The sequence below is a fragment of the Nyctereutes procyonoides genome, unplaced genomic scaffold, assembly GCF_905146905.1.
Source record: "Nyctereutes procyonoides isolate TBG_1078 unplaced genomic scaffold, NYPRO_anot_genome, whole genome shotgun sequence".
Taxonomy (NCBI): domain Eukaryota; kingdom Metazoa; phylum Chordata; class Mammalia; order Carnivora; family Canidae; genus Nyctereutes; species Nyctereutes procyonoides.
The window spans coordinates 348,075-370,241 of NW_026575046.1; positions in this window are offsets into that span (position 1 = coordinate 348,075).

Below are 22,167 nucleotides of genomic sequence, written 5' to 3' on the forward strand. Positions count from 1 at the left end.
TTCCCGACAAGTATGTATTGTAATTCTTTGTAGTTCCCTTTATTTTGCAGATATTTTCAAACTCGGCTTTTAATTTTTACTCTGAACTGTTGGTTATTGTTCATGGTTCTTTTTTCTTGAAGAATTAATTGTGGGAACTTTTTAAAGGTCTAGGCTGAAGGCAAGTTCTTCCACATAGGCTTTGCCAGGTCCCTGGGAGCCATCCCAATCTGCACACTCTTTAAACTAAATGCACTGCTTGAATTTGTTTTTGAAAAAAAAAAATCTGCAAAAGTCAGCTTAACATTACCATTTCTTTTCCTTTCTTCCTTTTTCTTCTCTTTCCCTCTGCTTTGCTTATTGCCAAAGCAACACAGCAACTTTCCCTGCAGTCTTCAGTGAGGGAGGTGATAAATTTTCTTCCAGTTAATCCTTAAACCAAAAGTGGAACCCGTTGGGGTCTCAGCTTTATGAGGGGAAGGTTTGTTATTAGACCACCCACTTTGTCTCTATTCCACATGCCTGAATGAGAACTTAAAAATCACCTCTCAAATTCCTACTTTGGCAAATGCCCTCAGGCCAAAGGGGCGAAAGTATAGGCCTCCTGTTGCAGCTTCCAGCTTTCACTTAGATTTTGGCCTCAGACTTTCTTACTATCTTGCAGCTCATCAATGTTGTTTTTGTTTTGTTCTGGGTTTTGGTTTTTTTTTTTTTTTTTTTTTTTGGCTGTTATTTTCACCAGCATTTTATTTTTCATGGGAAAACAGTCCTCCTCAGCCCACCCTACTACCCGGAGTTCCCCTTGCCTGTGTGGCGCACTCAGGCCTTCTAAGCACTTTCAGACACCATTTTGGTCCCTTGGGCCTTGTCCCATGTGGATTTTACAAACATGAATTCGAGCCAAAGGCCAGATTCTGAATATGAACTAAGATTCCCTCATCTCATTAGAGAGAGTAGGTGGGAACTGCTTCTCTATCACCATCTCATCACAGAGGGAATGGAGTTAGCAAAAATAATATTGGAAGTGGAGGGGGTTTTTAGCAGAGTAACCAACATTATGATGACTTCTTTTACACACGTGGCACGTTTAATGAGAAAGGAGAATTTAAATGCCTTATGAATGGTCTTCAATAGTCTTCAGCTTTTGATTAGGGATTAGAAAAATAGGTCCCCAACTGTGGCCATTTGTTGGCAGAAGGTTTCTAAATGCCATCTGGGGCAATTGTTTGCTTGTGGAAGGGTGGCTCCTTCAAACTACGAGTGGCCTGTTAGATGAATGTTATCTGTTAAATTTAAGCCCCATAAGAAACTGCTGGAGATGAGAAAACTCAACAATAACTTAAAATACTGTAAAGAAAACGAGATTTGCTTCAGAACGTAAGTGCTCAAAGACCACTTGAAGAACTATACAATCGTTATCTTAGTTTTTGTCATGTTTTTCACAATCGTGCAGCTCATTCTGGAGCCAGCATTCATGATTTTGAGGACTTCCTATGTGCATTTTGCAGTCTTATGAAACACACATTTCCCAAGGGTGTAATTTCACAAGAAAAAAATAGTACCCACAGAATTGGGATTTACTAATAGATAAAAGAAATCCTATAATGACATTTGCAGAGAACCCTCAATTACCATGAACATAATTGTAGATGCTTTGGGCTGGGGACAGAGGGGACTGGGACCAGCTCTGCAAAGCATAGTCTTTTTCTTTTCCGAGTGCCTGCCACATCCACACTCCCCTTCCGAGCGAAGAAGCCACAGGCCATTTTGAATCTAGAGTCCACGCTTTAGGCCCTACAGCCCGTAGATCTGGCTACTGCTGATGGGACCAGAATCATGTCCGGGCATGAGAGGGGTGAGGGGTTGAGAAGGCGGAGAGAGTTCGGCTAAGTGGGGCCACTGGGCTCCTGCTGGTGGAAACGTTAACGAGCCAGCCATAGCTCTTCGGAGAACTTTGAAAGTAAGATGAGAAAGACCGGGACAGAAAATGGGACAAAACAGAGCTCAAGAGATGTAGAGGGGAGGTAGGCCACGAGCAGAAAGCAGTGTGACAGTAGAAGCTGCGGACAGGCCGGCCTCATGATGGGGAGCAGCAAGCAGGGAGGCAGCGAGCGTGGCCACGGGGGCGGAGAGTGCGGGGAGCTGGGCAGACAGGGTCTGGGTGAGGGTGCTGCGGGGGGGACGCTGGTCTTGCTTCAGTTTTCAGGGACACATTCAGGTCCTTCTTGCCACTGCTATGGCAACGTGCTCCTGTTTAGTTCCAATGAACTCTCAGTACTTTAAGAAAACGTGTGTCTATTTCTTTTTTTTTTTAAGATTTATTTATTTATTTATTCATGATAGACACACACACACACACACACACAGAGAGAGAGAGAGAGAGAGAGAGAGAGAGAGAGGCAGAGACCCAGGCAGAGGGAGAAGCAGGCTCCACGCAGGGAGCCCGACATGGGACTTGATCCCGGGACTCCAGGATCATGCCCTGGGCCAAAGGCAGGTGGTAAACTGCTGAGCCACCCAGGGAGCCCCCGTGTGTCTATTTCTTAATAATGAAAGGTATCGATCAAACCAGCTCTGCTGGAAAAATAGACGATGACCAAACGGGTTTTTTAATAAATTTGTCATCATGAGCACAGTAGTCAAGGTGGCGCAGCAAGTGTGTGTGTCCTTTGAGGCTCTTTCCTCTTCTCTTCAAATAAAAGCAACTAAACATACTTGTTATACGTGTCAATGAGCGCTAATCATCAAAAGAGAAAAAATATCCAAGTGTTAGCCACAGTCAAAAATCAAGGGGTTACACGTGCCGGGTGAATTCTTTCTGCGTCGGAAACTCTATGTTGGCTAATTGAATTTAAATTAAAAAAAAAAAAGTCGCCTGGGGGATCACTAGGCCCAAAGCTGAGCTGAACTCCAGTGCCGCGGTCCTGGGCACTGAGCTGAAACGGGATGAGGCCGTCGGTCCCGGGAGGAAGTGGGCAGAGGTGCCGGGGTTCCCCTCCCGAGTGTTCCCGGAAAACGAGCCTCCGTGTGAGGTGGGGCGAACGGGGCCGCTTTGCTGTTTGGGAGGCCGGGAAGGGGGTGGGGGGGCCGCAGCTCGGGGAGGGAGAGGCCGACTGGACGTGGGCCACGTCACCCTGGCCCGGGACAGGGCATGGTGTCCTCAGTGCCACCTTGGGACAAGGCCTTGAGTAGATGGGTAGAGGCGAAATGGCTTTAGGGGAAAGGGCGAGCCTAGAGCTGGAGAGAAAAGCGAAGCAGCCAGCGAGCTCCTGGTCCAACAGAAGCCACTGTGACTCGGGACTTGACATGACATCGCCTCTCCCCCATGTGTCACGGCCTGCGGGCGCCCAGGTTTCAGACCTGCGGGCCCCGATCCTCGAGCCAATCCCTTAAAAGAGGTCGGGCAGCCTTGCCCTGTCCTTTGAACAGTGATTCCACAGTGTCGCACAGCACGCTATGCGGAGCCTGTCATGAGCTACCACACACGCGCTGCAGCAGGGACCGCAGGATCACTATGCGCAGCTAAAGGGCCAAAGAAACTTCCAGAAATTAGGAAACTCTCCGGGCCTCGGATTCAGACCAGAGACACCGTCCATGTGAAAGTCGTGCACATACAGGGCCGTGCCCTGGGGCCCACTCCCTGCACACTCCCTGCCCCCGTCCCAGGAGCCGTGCGGGGCCCACGCCAGCCTGTCCGGCTGTCTGTCCCTTCGGAGCCTCCAGCACCGTCTCTGTGCCGCCCTCGGCCACGGGGGCTCCGAGGCACCGCACGGCCTCCGGAGAAGGGCTGGGCCAGAGCTAGCGTCCCGGGCTTTCACGGCCTGCGTTTCCGCCACACTCGGTCTGAGTCCAAATGTGAAGACCCCTGGCGCGTGCAGCCCACGCTCGGATTCTGTGGGCTCCGCGTTGGTGACCCTGCTGCTCGGGAAGCTTCTCTAGGACGCCTCAGTGGTGCTTGTGGGGCCTTTGTGGTGGTTCCCGAGACCATGGAAGCCTCAAGGGGCCCGTGGGCACGTGTGCAGCCGAGGGGCCTCCTGGCTTCAGCTCTCACGCTGTAGACAAGCGTCCTCGTGTGGTCTACTTAGTGCCACGGTTTTGGCTGTTGTCACCGCCTTTGCTCTCGTCGACGGCCTTCGGGCCCAACACCACGGTGCCGTCTGGTGCTCCGACGGGCCGGGAGGCTGCGATGGGCCCGGTGGCGAAAACACCCGTGTTAGGGAAGCTTTGTTCCGCCACCAGCTGCAGGGCCGTGGGCTGCGCCTGTGACGCTAACAAGGCAGCAATAAATATTAATCCGGATGTCTTTAAATGGACCTAAAACTAGGGTGTGGGTTGCAAATGTCATGACCAGAGGCTCACAGGGACCTGACCGCAGCTTTGCTACGAGCATCGGTTTGGCGTCACTAACTCCCTGTTCTTGGTGGCTTTACACAGCAGAACTACTGCAAATTAAGAGAACTGACTGAAAGGGTAAAAATAGAGATGTGGTTAGAATAAAGAGGACCTTCCCCTCGATAAAGGTCCGGTAGGGCTTGTGACAATCGTGCAATTGGGGACAGTTGTCGCTGGGCAGGCCTGGCCCTTCCGTGAGCTGCAGGCCCTCCAGCATCCTTGGCGGCGGCCACAGAATGCCAGGAGCATCTCCTCCCCCAGAGACCACCGGAACGAGTCCCTCCCTCCAATTTCTGAAATCCCGCCCAGTGGGGAACCGCTTCTGCAGAAAAACGCTTTCAGGTGGTCTTTTTGTTCCAGTGACTGCCACACACCGAATCCTAATGTCCGCTCTGATGCCCAGAGTCTCCGATACCTGGTATATAAGCACCTTTCCTCCAGAAAAATCAGATTTCCTAGAAAGGTATTCTCGGGGTCAGCGGGCTTTTTGAGGATTTCTCCCCCCTTAGCTTCCAATCTGTATTCGGAGCAGCCGCTCTGTACTCCTGCTGTGATGAGATGTGGGGTATCCCCAGAGGCTCTGGTCTTGTGGGGTCCTCAGGCCAAAAGTGATCCTCGGACAGGGTCGAGCATCGAATGGAAGTTCAGGAGGTCTCAAGGTCAGAGCTCATCGCGTTAATTACTGTGACGTTTGCTTTCATATTTCAGCGTCCCCAACCTCCACTTTTGTCCTTTTTTTCCTCTCTCCAAATGGAGAAGGACTAAGAGCGTCCAGCGGGTCCCACTAGGCCTTGCATTTATTCCAGGGCACGTGCCACCCTGCTCTCCTGTACGACAGTCCTCTCGACGCTGGAGGTTTGGGAGGTGCATAAAGAACACGCCTTTGTGAAGGACGCACGGTGGCACCGGGTCAGGCACCAGGGTGATGCGGACTCACCTCCTCCTTGAGAAACCTGCAGCTCTTTAAGGAAGAACATTTCCCACGACGAGACGAGCGTGGGAGGCAGCCCAAGGAGAGGTCCCCACTTCTCCGGAGGGAGCGAGGTGAGCTGATTCGCCAGGGAAGTGTAAGTGCCCCGCGTCGCTCGTGCCAGCTCTCGGAAGGTCCAGGGGCATCGTTAAGTCACCTACACTCTTCCAACGACTCTTCAGACAGATTTGTCCCAGCCACCAACTCAAGAACTCTGTCGTAACCGTGAGCTGTGTTGTCGGAGTCGCCGAACACTTTGCCTGCAACCCAGTAGGTTAGTAACGGGAACTCCCACGGGGCACATTTGGCACGTTTGCTGGGTTTATTCAACATCTTTGTTGGAGGGAGGTCCAGGCTTACAGACCGTCTCGTTTGTGCTCATATCAAATATCACTGAAAGGTTAAATGAAGGTTAAATTTGGTGTTCAGTGACATTCAGCAGGCGACCTTTCCAAAGCTAAAATGGAAAATAATGGATGTGACATTTCTTCCAGGAAATCACCACGAAGTCCCGTCTGGAGCCCTGAGAGGGCCCAGCCATTGGGACTCTATCGAACCTGTGGCCGATTCCTTGCTACCGGACGGTTTGACTGGACGAAGCGCCAGGAGACACGGTCCCTTCTGCTGGCAAGAATTCAAAGGAGGAAGGAAGGAAGGAAGGAAGGAAGGAAGGAAGGAAGGAAGGAAGACAGAAAGAGAGAACGAGAAAGGGAAGGAAGGAGGAGGGAAGGGAAGAGAGACAGTGTCAGGGAGAGAGGTGGCCGGACCCCAAGAGTGGCCCCGTCCTCACCGCTGGTGGAAAGGGGTGAACGTGACTGAGCAGCTGACCCCTGTCTGGGAGACGGCGTGTCGGGGCAGCACAGCTGAGAGTAAAGGCAGACCCCAAGTGCCACTTCCATCACATACTAACTGCGCCGTTGTGGGCGAGGACGCTGGGATCCCACCTTGTGAACTGGGAGAGACTGGCTCAAAGGGAGCCCCTAACCCACAGGACCGCCGCGGGGGTCAGGTGACGGACAGGAGGTGTTCAGGAGAGTCGCAGCCTAATGCCTGCCTCACGGTGGTAATGAGGTCGCGGTCTCCTACGTCCCTCCACTCCGAGGGCAGTCGTGGGGGTCAGACTCTGGCTTTGTGGGCAGAAACGCAGAAGGAGGAGCGGTGCGGCCACATCTTGGATGAGACGCCTATTGCCGGTTCCAAGTGTGTTGGGGGGACTCGATGAGACAGAGGCCGGTTTCCACGGGCTGCCTGAGCACGTCCCTGCAAGCCGGGTGCCTTCAGACAACAGAGGTGTATTGTGAAGACCTGGAGGCCAGAGGTGAGAAATCCGGGCCCACCCCCCCCCCGCCCCGCCTCCGCCCCAAGGTTCTCTGGAGACTCTGCTCTTTGCCTCTTGCAGCTTCTCCTGGCTTCAGGTGCTTCTCGGCTTGTGGCCCCATCACTCCAGTCCCCGCCCCCACGTCTATGTCCCTGTCCTCATCTCCACTTCTCTTCGGATTTAGGGTTGACTTGATAATTCAGGATGATCTCCTTTTCTCAAAATGATCAACCTAGTTACAAATGCAGACCCCTTTACCCAAAAAAGGGAAACATTCACAGGTTTCTGGCATTAGGACGTGGATTATGGCTTTGCGGGGGCGGGACAACCATTACACATTCATTTGTGTGTGTTTTAGTCACAAAATACGTGGAGTGTAAGCAACATTTTTGTTTTCAGAGAATGAGCGTGGGCAACCCCAGACAGTGAGGAGTATATGCTGGTTCTAGGGATAAGGATAAGATGAGGTAGTTGGGCACAAGGAGGACACGTGGAAACTGATACCAGGATTTGCAATCTACTTCGGCGTGTGTCAGTTAGTAATGTGTTTTTTTTTTTTCACTACTTACCTTTCCTGGTGTCACCTGTCTTTAAAATGAGACAAATTGGGATCCCTGGGTGGCGCAGTAGTTTGGCGCCTGCCTTTGGCCCAGGGCGTGATCCTGGAGACTCGGGATCGAATCCCACGTCGGGCTCCCGGTGCATGGAGCCTGCTTCTCCCTCTGCCTGTGTCTCTGCCTCTCTCTCTCTCTCTGTGTCTCTCATGAATAAATAAATAAAAATAAAATCTTTAAAAAAAATTAAAAAAAATAAAATGAGACAAATTTGCTCTTGATACCAGGATGCTAATTCAGCCCGGCCCCTCGGTCAGGGCTCTGATCCCCGGGGCACATCCCACTCACTGGAACGCAGCGTGAACACATAGATGCACCACCACACCACCCGTCCGCCGTCGGTCTTCCCCACTAAGCTCTGAGCGACCTGAGGAGGTTCTGGAATGCGCTTAGCCACACCCGGCACAGCTCCTGGTACACACGAGTCACTCAATAATTGCAGCATTAAAAAACATAAATGCTTCTCAAATGCATGCGCCTTAGTGACGTTGCTTTTGTGAGAAGTGCCACAGGCACACTATGAAATTTCTTGCTGCAGGAAGATGGACTCGGGGTGTTTAAGTTGTTAGAGAAACGAAAGACTAAATGAATGAATAACTAACCTGATTAAGCTACCCATTTTCTAGAAATTAATGATTCTTAAGGCACCATATTAATATAACGCTACATGTCAAATGACATTTCTAAAATGCCTCCCATTTTCCCAAAGAGACCTCGTACACTTTTCTCCTAGGTACATTTGTCAAATGAGACCGCTACTAATACCTGAAATAAAAAAGTTTGCTGGTGGCTATGGGAAGTGAGAGGCTGCTCAAGGACAGTCCCCCTTCAGGGGTCGGTGACTTCCAGGGGCAGAAGTGGGTTCATGTCTTCCCCAGGAGTGTGGTTACTCAGGTGCCACTGCTCTCGACTGGTGGGCACTTGGGAGAGTGGTTATTGGAATGAACCCATCCTTGGTCGGCTAAACGTTCTGAGAAGGGGGCGGGCGCGGATGGTGACTGCTGGATCGGCTACCACGTGTTTATGTTGGTCAGTTGAGTAGGTTTGAAAATGATTCTAATGGCTGCTCGTTACCACAACGACAGAAAAGTCAGTCTTTCTTTAGGCTAGGGTACTTCAAAAAAATTCTCATTTTCTGCTTTTCAAGCTCATTTATTTATACATTCAACACATATTTATTGGATAAATTGCCTATTACGTTGGAAGCAAATTAAAGTGGATAGAACATTGTCTCTGATCTTACAGTCAAGTGAGGGGAACAAAGAGGTAAATAGAGTATGTTGTGATGATAAGAGCTAAGGGAGCTGAATCAAGTAGGCGATCAGGAGGTCGCACTCTAATATGGAAGGAGGGGCTTCTAGTTTCTTTTTAAAAAAAAAAATTTTGGGGGGGCTGCTAGTTTCTATAGATGGGCAGGGCAGGCCTCACTGATTGGGACATTTGAGCACAGACCCCAAGGAAGTGAGAGTAGGAGCCCCCAGGGACTCGGCAGAGGAGCGTTCTGGACATAAACTTGCAAGTGCAAATGCCCCTGCCTCGTCTGGGCGAGTATCTGACATTTCTGAGAAACGGCAAAGATTCAGTCCCGCTGGATGTAACAGGCAGCGGGGAGAGGGCGGTGGTGGCTTTAGAAATGTGTGGAAGGGGTAGATCACGTGAGGCCTTGGTGGTCCTTGCAGGTGGACGTGAGGATTTCCGTTTTTACTCTCAGCGAGATGGTGACACCATTAGAAGGTTCTGGGCAAAGGCAGGGTAGGTCCGACTTGGGTTGTTGAAAGTCACTCTGACTGACAGCTTGAGGATACTCTGAAGGTTGGTGTTATGAGTTGAATTATGTCCCCCCCAGATATACCGAAGACCTAATTCCCAGTGTCTGTGAATGTGACCTTATTTGGAAATAGGGTCTTTGTGGACGATGTCTGCCTCGAGTTACGATGATGTCGTTAAATGGGGCCCTACGCCAATGTGACTGGTGCTTTGTGCAAAGAAGGCAACGTGGACGCAGACACAGGGACAACTCCGTGCAAAGACAGAGGCAGAGACGGGAGCGACGCTTGAGGCTGCATCAGGGAAAGCCAAGGACTGCAGGCAACCCCCCTCTGCTGTGAAGGGTGCAGAGGGTGTCGTTAAGAGTCTCAGAGGGAGCTCGGCTCGGCCGACGCCTTGAGTTTTGGACTTTGAGCCTCCAGAACTGTAAACCAATACATTTCAATGGTTTCGAGCCATCGGTTGTGGCACCTTGTTCTGACGGCCATAGGGGACACATACAGCTGGCAGGGTCACGAGAGGGCAGGCCACTGAGCAGACACACACAGTCCACCCCAGGGGACGTGACGGCCCAAACCAGAGTGCTGGCAGCGGTGATAGTGAGAGGTGGTCAGACTCCTGTGTATCTTGAAGGTAGAGCCAACAGGAGTTGCTGATGGATGAATGTGCAGTGTGAGAGGACGGGAGTCAAGGTCCACAATAGCCAAACTGTGGGAGGAGCCTCGGTGTCCATCGACAGATGATGGATAGAGAAGCTGTGGTCTCTGTATACACTGGAATATTCCTCAGCCATTAGACACGACCCATACCCACCATTTGCTTCAACGTGGATGGACCTGGAGGGTATGATGCTGAGTGAAGTAGGTCAATCGGAGAAGGACAAACATCATATGGTCTCATTCATTTGGGGAATATAAATAATAGTGAAAGGGAATAGAGGGGAAGGGAGAAGAAATGAGTAGGAAATATCAGAGAGGGAGACAGAACATGGAAGACTCCTAACTCTGGGAAACGAATTAGGGGTGGTGGAAGGGGAGGTGGGAGGGGGGTGGGGGTGAATGGGTGACGGGCACTGAGGGGGGCACTTGACGGGATGAGCACTGGGTGTTATTCTATATGTTGGCAAATTGAACACCAATAAAAAATAAATTTATTATTAAATAAAAAAATAAAATAAATTTATAAAAAATAATAAAAATGTAGTGTATTTGTGCCAGTACCACACTGTCTTGATGAACAAAGCTGTGTGGTACTGGCACAAAAACAGACATATAGATCAATGGAACAGAACAGAGAACCCAGAAGTGGACCCTGAACTTTATGGTCAACTAATATATGATAAAGGAGGAAAGACGATCCACTGGAAGAAAGACAGTCTCTTCAATAAATGGTGCTGGGAAAATTGGACATCCACATGCAGAAGAATGAAACTGGACCACTCTCTTGCACCATACACAAAGATAAACTCAAAATGGATGAAAGATCTAAATGTGAGACAAGATTCCATCAAGATCCCAGAGGAGAACTCAGGCAACACCCTTTTTGAACTTGGCCACAGTAACCGGAGAAGGACAAACAGTGTATGTTCTCATTCATTTGGGGAATATGAATAATAGTGAAAGGGAATATAAGGGAAGGGAGAAGAAATGTGTGAGAAATATCAGAAAGGGAGACAGAACATAAAGACTTCTAACTCTGGGAAATGAACTAGGGGTGGTGGAGGGGGAGGAGGGAGGGGGGTGGGGGTGAATGGGTGACGGGCACTGAGGGGTACACTTGACGGGATGTGCACTGGGTGTTATTCTGTATGTTGGTAAATTGAACACCAATAAAAATTAATTTATAAAAAAAATGTAGTGTAAAAAAAAAGAAATGTAATCCTAAATATTTATTTTTGATCTCATTAAAAGAATATTCTTGTTAAAAAAAAAAAAGGACCATTCTGGCTTTTTGGTATGAACAACTGGCTGTAGTCTAAAATAAATAAAATTGGGATCCCTGGGTGGCGCAGCGGTTTGGCGCCTGCCTTTGGCCCGGGGCGCGATCCTGGAGACCCGGGATCGAATCCCACGTCGGGCTCCCGGTGCATGGAGCCTGCTTCTCCCTCCGCCTGTGTCTCTGCCTTTCTCTCTCTCTGTATGACTATCGTAAATAAATAAAAAAAAATTAAAAAATAAAAAAAATAAATTAAATAAAATTGCAGAGGTAGTGGACATGACTTCATTCAGGAATCTGGTTTTTAAGTTTGAGATGCTTCGTACACATCAGAATGGAGACGTCAAACCAAATCAGATGCGTGTGCCTGGAGGACAAAATAAGATATATGTATTCTCCAGAGGGGAGAATAAGGTTTTCCGTTGTTAGCATAGAGAAAGCACAGACTTAGTAAGATCTCTCAGGTGCAAATATATAAAGAAAACAAGAGTGAGCCCGCAGTCATCCTGTGAGGTAGGTAAGCACCACGCTTATAAATCAGCAAATGGAGACACACGCAAAAAATTAAAGGCCTTGTCCAAAGGGAAGTAATTAGAACGTCAGGTTTCAAATCAGTATTTCCTACTTCCAAATTCCTTCTTGTTTCTAACATGTGCAGTAAGACTTTCTGTAATAGGAAGAGTTTGATCAATAAAAACAACATAATGTAGGGAGTTGTTGACTCATTACGTGGTACACCTGAAAGTGAGGGGATGTGCGTCACCTATACTTCAATTAAAAAAAAAAAAAAACAAGAACTGGTTGTGACCTGTTCTCTTTCTCACTGTACACCTTTGAAAGATGTAATAACTAAAAATGCACTTAATTTTAATTATTTTATGCACACATGGATTTTTCTTCTGACCTTCCACAGTCGCCTAGATTGTCACCCTCCACCGTATACTGAATGTCAGACGTAAGTTTGCACTTGAGATAATGAAAGTAAATTTCATTAGCCACAGACCTAACTCTGGACCACATTAAAATAAAATTAAAATAAAATTATACGGGGGATCCCTGGGTGGCCCAGTGGTTTGGCGCCTGCCTTTGGCCCAGGGCGTTATCCTGGAGACCCGGGATTGAGTTCCGCATCGGGCTCCTGGCATGGAGCCTGCTTCTCCCTCTGCCTCTCTCTCTCTCTCTCTGTCTGTCACTCATGAATAAATAAATAAAATAATAAAAATAAATAAAATAAAATTATACTTTGAAAGTCTTGCCGAGTGGCATCTTACTGATCCATTTTGGGAATGGATAACTTCTGGTTGGCTCATTTTGTGTTGTCTTCTGCAACTGCTATCCTAAAATATTTTTGATTAGGTGCTCAGTGATGTTTTGCTACATCACACACATTTCCTATTCCTGCCTGGCACAGTGATCGTGTAGCTTTTGAAGTTGCACACTACCACGGCATGATTTAAAAACAACCAGACAAACAACAAACCTTTCTTTCAAAAATGGAAAGACTGGGTTGCAAAAGCATAACTCTGTGAACATGAGAACGGAAGCAGATTTTACAAGTCACAATTTTAACCTCTTTTCTCTGGAGCCAAGTAGAGCTTCCCCTTAAGGAAGCGTGGGCCAAGAGGACTTTGGATGACCATACAGAGGCTATCTCCGGCTGCAGCAGGCTGGGCTGGGATTCCATTTGCTGGGTCCTATTCCCCACACGAGAGAACAGAGTTCAGAGAAAAGGAGGATTAAGCAATACCCATAACGGATAATCTCAAACATTTCATAACGACTTAGATTTATTTATTTATTATTTATTTTATTTATAGATTTATTTTTTATTGGTGTTCAATTTGCCAACATACAGAATAACACCCAGTGCTCATCCCGTCAAGTGCCCCCCTCAGTGCCCGTCACCCAGTCACCCCCACCCCCCCCCTCCCCTTCCACTACCCCTAGTTCATTTCCCAGAGTTAGGAGTCTTCATGTTCTGTCTCCCTTTCTGATATTTCCACTCATTTCTTCTCCCTTCCCTTATATTCCCTTTCACTATTATTTATATTCCCCAAATGAATGAGACCATATGATGTTTGTCCTTCTCCGATTGACCTACTTCACTCAGCATCATACCCTCCAGTTCCACCCACGTCGAAGCAAATGGTGGGTATTTGTCGTTTCTAATGGCTGAGGAATATCCCATGTATCCATAGACCACAGCTTCTCTATCCATCATCTGTCGATGGACACCGAGGCTCCTTCCACAGTTAACAACTTAGATTTAGAGAAGACACAGAAGCAGGAAAGAAAGGAAGGAGGCAAATTTTCTGTAGGACGTGGCAGTAAAAGTGCTTCAGTGAACAGCAGGACCGGAGCATGAGAAGCAAACTCTTGTCTTCACCACTTAGTACATGACTCCAACGTCCCGTGCCTTAGTTTCTTCTACAGAATAGGGATAAAAATAATGGGGCTTGTTTTGAGGATCGCATAGTAACACACATAAAGTGTTTTATAGAATGGCGCTTAGCACACGGTAGGAGCCTAATACTCGTTATTAGAGTTGTATTTTTTATTTTATTTCATTTTTTGAGTTGTATTTAAAAAAAAAATAAAGTCCGAGAACTCTGGCTGAAGCCCTTGGTCTTCGAGTGGCCTATACACTCACACAAGTCACTGGATTTTTCTCACCTTAATTTCTTATTATAAAATGTGATCATGGGGCTTCTGGGTGGCCCAGTCGGTTAAGCATCTGCTTTTAGCTCAGGTCAGGACCCTGGGGTCCTCTCTCCCTCGAAAATAAGTAAATTAAATCTTCAAAAAAAAATGAGATGAGGATATTTTGTCTGCTGACCTTACAGTGATGACGAGCACCAGAACTGAATGAGAACTGCAAGCACCAGGGTCCTGAAAATGAGAATCGTTTGTCACAGACTCTCATCTCCGCGTCCCGTCTGTATTACGGGTTCCTCAAATACCTTGTCTGAATGCACCTTTGATCCCAATGCTGACATGCTTATTACTGTATTAATGGAAAGAAGAGAGAGCAGCTTGTTTTGATATGGAAGGAAAAGAAAAAAAGATGCTATTAAAGACCAAATCTCAGAAGTCTAAAGAATGTGACCTAATACATCATTTTATATCAAACAAGAACTTCCTAAGATAATTAGCAAAAAGTATCCATTAATGGTATTTTCCTGGCACACTGACAAGGGTACCCAGCTTGCTTGTTTTAAGCGGTTGGATGGATCTTAAAAAAAATATTAAAATTAAACATTCCGAAAGAATCTAGTAATTGTGAAACTTTTCCTTATGGCGACATTTTAAAATACAAAAAAGGGACAGGAAATGTTCTTCGTTAATTAGCGGATAATTGGGAATTAGAAGCCATGATGCTTATTTTTAGTTCCATTAGAATTTTCTCCAGGCACTTTCTCCACTTAATGCCTCATTTAGTCTATCTTTTTGGGTTCTGTTGATTTTCAGCTCTTCCACCCACAACATAGAGCTATGAGGCTTGATTTCTAACAGTCCCCCTCAGGTTAGTGACAGAGAAAACCCACTGTTTTGAGATTACTCGCACTGGGAAAAAACTGTTTTATTTGAACAAAGGAAGCATGCTTGAGAACCCAAATACAGGACATGGAATGACAAGCTTTTATGTATTTATGGTCTTAGCCTTCAGGGGTATGTTCATCATATTTTTATATGTGATCTTTGCAATTTATTTATTTATTTTTTAAAGACTATCTGAGAGAGAGAGAGAGAGAGAGAGAGAGAGAGAGAGCACACAAGTGGGAGGGGGAGGGAGGCAGAGAGAAAAGCAGGGACCCCCCCCCCGTAAGACTCGATCTGAGTACCCTGAGATCGTGACCTGAGCTAACTGACTAAGTCACCCAGGCTCCCCTGATCTTTGTAGTTTAAAGAATTTAATCATTTCATAAATCAGGTTATCAGTTCTTAGCAAAAAATTCCACATGCAAGTGTGAATTAGGAAGAGTAAACATCAGGGTTTTTTTCTATCATGTCAAACATCAGACGTGTCGTATTTCTGCATCCATTTTCAATGCAATACCTTCTAAAAGGAGGACCTGAAGTAGATGACAGGCTGCTCAGTAGATGGTTCTCAAGGGTAAACTGTGATCTAAGTAAGTCGTCTTGGCCTCTGCCCATTTCTGTTTCTGGGTTGTTTCCCATTTTCTTCCTTGACTCTCTTTTGCCAAGTGGAACTTCCCTCTCAGCCTCTCCTCTCAGCTTTAGCAAAACATGGACTCAGGCAGGGATTTGCTTTCATTCAGTTTTTCTCTATGTGAACGGAAGCCAGTGAGTTACTTCTCACGCAGCTATTTGTATTTGAAATCCTTTCAATTCATACAGAAGAAAGTGATTTCTTCATGGAAACCTACTTTTACCTCTTTAACAGATGAAGGAAACACATTTTAAAAAAGAAGAGTATCACTTTCGGTTCCTCAGTGATCATACATTTAACCTGAAGATGGGTGCTGTTGGCTGGAACAGGGGCAAGTAGTCTACTCAAAAATGCCCATAGGATAAGGAGAGGAGATGTGTGAAGAAACTTTGCCTTGGAGAAACAGACATGTTTTTGAGAAGTTGGAAAATCTTTGAGGAATCAGCATTATTTAGTTCTGGCTGCAACTTTCAAGCTTGGAAAGAACCAAGCTCTGCATTCTCACGAGTTGCTTATTTTATTGAAAAAGTCATTATGTTTTACTCATATGCTCAGTCTTCCCAGAGACCAAAAATGGTGAGATTTAGATACTATTTAAATGAGAAACATTCAAGAATGAGAATAACCCTATAAACATAGACCGTGTGTTTCTAAGGCACAGCCACTACTTCATTAATGAAATTGTTTCTAATAGTCAAACATGTTTCAATGGCAAAGGAAGACATTCCATATAGGGAATGATTGTTGTAAATCAAATATGAAATCTGAAGGACTTGCAAACCAGAACACGCAGGATCGGGTCCTCACGGCTAGTTTAACTCTGCCCCCTTGTGTGTGCATATTGCATTAAAATGAGGCCAGTAAGCTTCATAGGAAAAAAGACAGAACATATCACAAACTGCATGAAAATCATATTTAGGAATAGAATATCTCTCTAAAGGCCTTAGATATAAACTTTACGTTTGCAGGAAAAATGATATCCTAAGGGCCCACTTGTGCAACAGACTAAAAATGGTGGACAAAATGACATGTGAATCTACACCCAGGTGACTCTTAGGATAACTCCCTGCTTTACCTCTAATTAAGACTGTGCTTAATAAAAGGGAAAAGTATTTTTGACATATAATTCCAACTTGTCAAAAGATTATTGTTTTTCTTATGATATATTCACTGCTGTTACTTCATTTTTCACTCAGGATAGTTACTTGAAACACCAAACAATTCAGATTCTTTTAAAGTCAGTTGACTTCTTACAGCAATAATATTAATGGTGTACTGAGGGGGTTGTGATATATGTAAAAATAAAATATACAACAATAATAGCACAAAGACGGAATATGGCATAAGTGGAGCTATACTGTTGTGAGATTCTTATATGGGAAGTCATAACATTAATTCAAGCTTGACTGGTAAGCTGAAGATGCATAATACAATCCCTGGAGCAATAATTAGAAACTGCTTCATATATATGTGAAGGTATCAATAAAAAGCCAATAGAAGAAATGGAATGGAATATTAAAAAGCACTTGATAAATCCAAGAGGAACTGAAGATGAGGATCAAAACACTAAAAAAACAACACAAATAGAAGGAATGACTAGAAGAAATATATCAAGATAATACCATTAAACACAACTCAATTAATTGTGTTAAATCTGAATATACTAAAAATTCTATGTAGAAGGCAGATTGGCAGACTAGATTTTAAAAAAAGGGATACCCAACCACATGCTGTTTTTGAGATTCCCACCGAATATGAACAGATTGAAGAGAAAATGATACAACATACAAATGCTAAGTATGAAAGCTTACGTACTGTATATCATCACACAAAGTCGACTTCAGGGCAAAATGTATTACTGAAGGTAAAGAGGGTCATTTCATAGTGATAAAAGGGTGAATTCATTAAGAACATAAAACAATACCAGATGCATACCACCCGCGTTATAATAGAGCTTTAAAATTCATCAAGTAAAATTTCAGAATAAGAAGTAGAAAGGTCCACAATTAATGACTGAAGATATTAACACCACATTCTCAATAACAAAAGACTGCATATACAAATAAAACATTCAAATTGATTAGAAAACTCTAACACCCAAAACACAATTATCTAGAACAATTACACCCAACAGCTGTAGAATATACAATTGTTTTCAAATAGACATGTAACAACTGTCAAGATAGACATTGTGACAGATCATAAAGAATATTTTGATAAATATCTAAGGATTTAAATATACAACATACTATTGTTAAGAGAATTAATTTAGGATTCAATAGTAAAATCCACAAAATCATCAAATATTGGAAAATAACAACACTTCTCCAAATCACTCATAGATTAAAGAAAAAGTCACAAGATGAATTAGAAAATACCTTGAATTAAATGATTCTTAAACACAACACATCAAAATTTATGGGATGCAGCCAAAGCACTGCTTAGAGGCAAAATCATGGCTATAAGTATTTCTATTTGAGAAACTATTACAAGCTTCAGAAAAGGAAAAAAACATTCTTAAAAACAAGAAATTAAACTGAAAGCTGTAGAAGTAATAAACATAAGTATAGATATAAACTAGAAAGAAAGGAAACAAATCAATAAATTTCATATGACAATAATAATAATAAAAGTTGTAATCTCTTAGCTACATTCACCCTACACACACACACACACACACACACACACACACACACACACACCAAAACAAAACAAAACAAAACAAAACAAGGAGAAAACATAAATTACCAGTATCAGGAATGAAATGAAATCTTACCACTAATCCTAGAAGCAATGCAAAAATTGCTTTTATTAAAGTATAAATAGTTTTGCACAAATAAATGCAACAACTGAGATAAAACAGCAAAGTTTCCAAAACAAATACAGGAAGAAATAGAAAATTTGATGGTCCTATGTTGATTAAGTAAATTGAATTTTTAATTTAAAATAATTCTAAAAAATTTCCCAAGCCTATATTATTTTTAATTAATTCTATCAAAGGTCTAAGGAAGAGATAATTCTTATCTTACACAAATTATTTCAGAAATTAGAGAAAAAAGAACATTCTTCAACTTCTTTTATGAGACCAGTGAATCAGCAATACCAAGTCCTGATACAGCATTACAGGGAAACAAAATTTTTAACCTTCCTTGCCTTGAACTTAGACTCAAAAATTCTCAAAAATTTACAAGTCAAGTACAGCAATTTTATCAAATGAATGATTCATTATGGCCAAATGGTGTTTATCCCAGGAATGCAAGGTTGGTTTAACATGTGGAAAATCATTAAATGTAATTTAGCACATTAATGAATATAGAGAAAGGAAACCATATAAAAATGTTAATACAGGGCAGCCCAGGGGGCTCAGTGGTTTAGCACCACTTTCCACCCAGGGTGTGATCCTGGAGACCCGGGATTGGGTCCTGTGTTGGGCTCCCTGAGAGGAGCCTACTTCTCCCTCTGCCTGTGTCTCTGCCTCTCTCTCTCTCTCTCTCTCTCTCTGTCTCTCTCTCTGTCTCTCATAAATAAATGAATAAAAAAAATAAAAAACGTTAATACATGCAATGAAAGTATTATGACTTTTTTAAAATTTTGTATTTAAATTCAAGTTAGGTAATTTATGCTATGTTATTATTAGGTAGAATTTAGTGATTCATCAGTTGCATATAACACCCGTGCTCATCACATCACATGCATGCCCTCCTTAATGTCTGTCACCCAGTTACCCTATCCCCTCACTTACCTCCCCTCTGGCAACCTTCTGTTTCCTAGAGTTAGGAGTCTCTTATGATTTGCCTCCCTCTCTGTTTTCATCTTATTTTATTTCCTTCCATTCCCCTATGTTTATCTCTTTTATTTCTTAAATTCCACATATGAGTTAAATCTTATGGTATTTGTTTTTCTCTGATTCACTTATTTCGCTTACACCCTGTGGTTCTATTCACATTGTTGCAAATGGCAAAATTTCATCCTTTCTGATGGCTGAGTAATATTCTATTGTATACATACCGCATCTTCTTTATCCACTCATCTGTTGATGGACATCTGGACTGTTTCCATATTTTAACTATTGTGGACATTGCTGCTATAAACATTGGTAATATTACAAAATTTAACATACATTCATGATTAAAAAAACAGTCAACAACAACAACAAAAAACAGTCAACAAGGCAGGAAAGTATCTTAATTCAATAAAGCACACACATATGATGCCTACAGATGACATTATACACTGTACATATACATAATATATGACACATATGCATTCTATGTAATTGTGAAAGAACAAGAGAAAATAAGTAAATTTACTGACTACAGTAGTTTCCAAAAAAAAAGGGGGGGGGCTCTCTACAATCACTCTTTATGCTCAAGCTGACAAGCTCCATCCACATGTTCAGGGCTTCTAAGTACATTTTCATCTCCCTGCTGTGAAACACAAGCAAGCAACCAACTGTGAGCAGAAATCTGAGGAAGCCACTGAAGATATAGATTCACACAAGCAAACAGAAAATGAAAACAACTTGGAGAAACAGAAAATATAAAGGAAAACTTCCAAACCAACTTTAACATCAAAAGCCTTAGAGAGATGAGAGAATATGTTGCATCTATGAAACAAGAATAAAATCTTGTAAAACAAAAATGAAAACCAGGGGAAAAAATCAGAGGACAAATACCCATCTTGGGAACTGAAAACTAGACAGCAGAAACAAAAAGTATTTGGAAGAGTTAGAAGACGAGGTTGAGGGACTCTGATAGGAAGTAAAGAAAAAAGAGATGGATAATAGGACCAAAATGGTAAGGAATTTAGAGAACCTGTCAAAAAGATTAAACATTTGAGTAAGAATAGTTCTAGAGAGAGAACAAAGCATGTATGTGGAAGAAATCATGAATACATAACAGAACATTTCAGAAAGTGAAAGGCACATCTTTCTTCAAATCTCACGCTACAAATCCCATGTAATTATCTTTAAGATTTTATTTATTTATTCATGAGAGACACAGAGAGAGAGAGAGAGAGAGAGAGAGAGAGAGAGAGAGGCAGAGACACGGGCAGAGGGAGAAGCAGGCTCCCTGCGGGGAGCCCGATGTGGGACTCGATCCCAGGACCCTGGAGTCACGCCCTGAGTCTAAGGCAGAAGCTCAACCACTGAGCCTCCCGGGCGTCCCATGCCATGTGATTTTATCCATTTTTTTTAAATGGCTTCTCTTCTATCAGCATAATACGGATTCTAACACAAGCTTCTCCCTCGTATACAGAGTTGCAGTTTTATTGCTAGCAAACCTCTTACACTGGAGGCATAATGGTAAAGTGACTAGATCTTCAAGGCAACTTTAAAGAAAATGGAGTAGTATCAGAAAGGGAGACAGAACATGGGAGACTCCTCACTCTGGGAAACGAACTAGGGGTGGTGGAAGGGGAGGGGGGCGGGGGGTGGGGGTGACTGGGTGACTGGCACTGAGGGGGGCACTTGACGGGATGAGCACTGGGGGTTATTCTGTACGTTGACAAATTGAACACCAACAAAAAATAAATTTATTATTTAAAAAAAGGAAAAAAAAAGAAAATGGAATAGGATAGGTTAGAGCATTTGGGTAGAACTTCTAAGAAAGTCAGACTTGAGATTAATCTTCGAGCCTTATGTACTAGCTTCCTATTGCTGCTGTAACAAATTCCCACAAACGTAGTGTCCTAAAACACACGTTTGTTCCTACAGTCCTAGGGGTCTGACATCAAAGTCTCAGCAGGGCTGTGCTGCTTCTGCAGAAGGGAGAATCCATTTCTGTGCCCTTTCCAGCTTCTAGAGCCTCCCTGCTGTCCCTGACTCACGCCTCCTTCCCTCTGCAAAGCCAGCGATCACATTGCTCTGATCTCTGCTCCTGTCTGAACCTTTCTTTCTCTAACACGGCTGGTCCTGTCTCCCTTCACTAATCGTCCCATCTCAAAACCATTCATTTAACCACCTCTGCAAAAGCCTGTCAGCCATGTCAGGCAACCAGGTCACAGCTCCAAGATTGGAGCCATCACTGGGTTTAGCAGAGCGGGGCAGAGTTGGGATTGCCAGACAGGGATCATCTTCTACACCATAAAAGAAGGAGTATAGTACCTGTCAGGGCCTGAGGAGGAGGATGTCTGGCTACTTTCGAGTCTCAGGTTGAAAAGTACTAAGAGAATGGGGGGCTGGGAGGTGCAGTGGGGCAACCAGATCGTGAAACATCTTGGTTGCCAGGATCAGCATTATTTTGACCTTTCTGGTGTCAACAGGAGAATTTTGAGGTTTTTAAAGTATGGAATCAAAGGTCCTAGAGCTGTACAGAACCTTAGGGGAAATTCTAACCCCATTCCCTGCCTTCAAGGATGGAAAGTGTGATGAGACCACAAAAGTATAGCTGTTGTCTTACCTGAGGCAAGGGTATGGAGTATTCGAAGGCCTTATCTTGTTGCTTCATGAAGAATAATTCTGCTTTGGAAGTGGTAATACCAATGTTCTATGCGTTCCCTTGCGGACTCGTTGATTTATTAGCGTTCCCTTTGGCCAAATGGAGAAGAGATGGAGTGTGTCTTAGCTCTCCCGCCAATCAAAACTTTTTGGAGTTACAGATGCCAACTTCAGTGGAGGTGCCGTGACAGTCAACTAGCATGTGATATTTTAGCATTTCACGGGAGATACCACTGACCCTTTGAAATCCATCTGGATTCATTAGGGACCAGAGTTGCTAACTGAAGAATGGGAGCCTCTAATGTTTCTTCCACTGTGAGGCTGGGGAAATGCCAGTTTTAAAAGTAAGGTTATTGCCATATGCAGAACTTTCAGAGGGATTTTCACTCCCTTGCTGTTTGTTACACATTTCGATTCATACGAAGTGACGTCCTTGCGGCATCGTGGGACACATGAAAGGTCGGCATACGGAAATGTAGAGGTCTTGTATCTTGAAATAAAGATGAGGGATCATATTGTTCTTAGGCCCTTGTGTTCTAATGAACAAAATGTAGTAGCAGGAAAAGTACCACCCGTAATTTT